At 44.7% G+C, this 1,935-nt stretch overlaps 1 long non-coding RNA gene across 1 annotated transcript; it reads right to left on the bottom strand.

The window, feature by feature from the left end:
* Positions 1–282: 282 nt before the first annotated feature.
* On the bottom strand, positions 283–639 carry LOC135430117 (uncharacterized). The gene is made up of 3 exons (XR_010436560.1): positions 626–639; positions 386–510; positions 283–323 (listed from the first exon to the last, which is right to left on the bottom strand). It is a non-coding gene; the product is annotated as an uncharacterized LOC135430117 (long non-coding RNA).
* Between the last annotated feature and the right edge of the window lie 1,296 nt (positions 640–1,935).

Genomic DNA, 1,935 nt, shown 5'->3' with positions numbered 1-1,935 from the left:
ATCGGAGCCACCAGTTCCTTAGCGTGACTCTAGACATTTTTAAAAGGAAGAGCGGTTTTTGTTGTTGGGAGTAAATAAAGTAAGAAAAGCAAAGATCCAGAGTCAAGTGCAAGCTGGACGCATACAAAAAAATATCTTAAATTATAGAAAAGGGCGAATTTTCGGTTATTTGAAAAATGTAAATTAAATTGAAATAGGTAGCAGCCACGCGCAGGCGGCCACGACGTGCAATGATTAATTAATTATAATCTGCATTTATGATAAATTTAAATTAATTTATTCGTCCTAGGTGTTAGTGTCGTCAAGCCGTTTTCGCGTCTGCTCTACAAAGAAGAATTATTAAAATTGTAAAAAGTAAAAGTGAAATGTTTGAGTAAGTAGTTACGGTGGGTGAGATAAGTGTGTGAGGCGGGTGCCCGTCAGGATTCGGGAGTCGGCAGGTGCATTAAACGCCAACTCATGATGGGGAGGGCTCCGTTAGGGTGGACCTTAACAGCTGTCCACCGTAGGCTGGTTTTCCGATTGTCCGACAGAGTGTTTGAAAAGTAACCGAAATTCGTTAGTCCAAGTTTAAATATAAATTATTTTGTTAACAGACTCTTCCCTTTATCGAGGTCTTACCCACCACTGGTTTATCTCTGTCTAGCCGGCAAGTCGATGAAGGAAAACAAGAAAAACAAGAATGACAATAGTTTTTTTTTTGCATACAATTTCAATAAGAATACTTTTTTTTAATTACCGTTAATATCTGCCAGAACATAGGCTGTGGTCCGGGCAGGTGGCTTAAAAGATGCGCAGTCGTTGTCCAGCCTTTGTTTTAGCTACAAATGTCTAAATGTCTATGTCAGGAGACAATCAGAAAAAATGTAGGAAAACGAAAATTAAAAATCTATATTTTACTTTAGTAGGAAAGACTTACCGATAAGCAGCCGCCTAAAACCAAACTTATCTTACCCATTCTTGTTATGTGCAAGTTCTGTAAACTTACGAAAGATAGAAATCATTAGTAAGCGTTAAAAATAGTCGAAATAGTTAGGTATATGGAATTTGGTGATGCCGAAGGGGGAAAAGGAGAAACATACTTTGAACAGAAGGTTTAGGAGCGGGATAGAATATATAAGAGGTAGAGGGTCGGAATTTCTGACTCCGACAACGCGATCCCAATCCCAAAGAATCCAAGCCCGATATCTATCCGAACTGGATAGCAGCTCACACTCGGAGGCCATGGATAACTCCATGGAACCGCGGAATGCCAAAAGAGATTGTATCATGGGCGACAGCGCGGGACAGTCCACGTCAGCAGCAGCTCGAGAGCAACAGGGAATGTCCACAATCCCTAGTGAAATATTATCGGCTATTAAATTAGCGCTGTGGCAGGCCCAAGAGACCTACCGCAAAACCGCGGCCTCGGAATTCTCATCCTTACAGGCGCAGATGAAGGAGGACATGCTTCAATTCATGAAGCAGATAAGCGACAGCCTTGCGGAGATGCGAGCTGGCACTGACACACGACGACGTGAGGGATTGATAGCTCAATGAATGATGCCACACGCACAGGAGCATGGAAACAAGCCGGTATCTCGCCGTAGCAGCAACGATAGTCGTCAGTCTGCACATCCGGTAAGGGTGATCGACCACCGATTGCTGGAAGCCGCTCAGAGGAGCCAAGCAAATCCTGTGAGCTGGACAGATGGCGTTCCTCACGAGTTCCGAGACGCCGGAGGACAGGATGGGTTCATCCGACCTTCTGCCCATGAGCCGAAGACTGAAGTGGTGCATATTCGCAGATGGGGTCTGGTGTTCGATGGCGGAACAAGAAGTATGCCGGCATCGGAATTCATCTTTCGGCTGGAGCATATGCAACTGACTTACCAGGTTCCGTGGAGAGAACCGTGGAGAGACCCTCCTATTGGAGGGTCAAGCGAAGGAGTGGTA

The sequence above is a fragment of the Drosophila montana genome, unplaced genomic scaffold (genome assembly GCF_035044405.1).
Source record: "Drosophila montana isolate Dmon_TW-CO22-7 unplaced genomic scaffold, ASM3504440v1 contig_2935_1, whole genome shotgun sequence".
NCBI lineage: Eukaryota > Metazoa > Arthropoda > Insecta > Diptera > Drosophilidae > Drosophila > Drosophila montana.
Note: the sequence above shows the minus strand (reverse complement) of the source record. Positions and strands in the feature narration are given on the sequence as shown.